Below are 329 nucleotides of genomic sequence, written 5' to 3'. Positions count from 1 at the left end.
CTGGTAACCCGGGACTGATCCCCTCCTATAAACTACATGTTTCAAGTTGGTGAAAATCGAGGTAATTATTATCACCTCTATTTTTTTTTTCATATCATTATTACTATCCTATTATTGTTATTATTGTTATCTTTCATTATTATTATTACCATTATTATTATTATTATTATTATTATTATTATTATTATTATTAATGAGGGAGGGAAGTGGGTGGATGGGTCTGTGGGGTATGTGGGGATGGAATGGGTAGTTGTTGTTTTTATGCCTTTGTTCTTTGGCTACCTCCCTTGTATGGGCGAAAGCGCCTTTGGCATATGTATTATCATCAT

The sequence above is a fragment of the Oratosquilla oratoria genome, chromosome 19, assembly GCF_046742065.1.
Source record: "Oratosquilla oratoria isolate Oo_2021 chromosome 19, ASM4674206v1, whole genome shotgun sequence".
NCBI classification, from domain to species: Eukaryota; Metazoa; Arthropoda; class Malacostraca; order Stomatopoda; family Squillidae; genus Oratosquilla; species Oratosquilla oratoria.
This window is presented reverse-complemented; position numbering follows the sequence as displayed.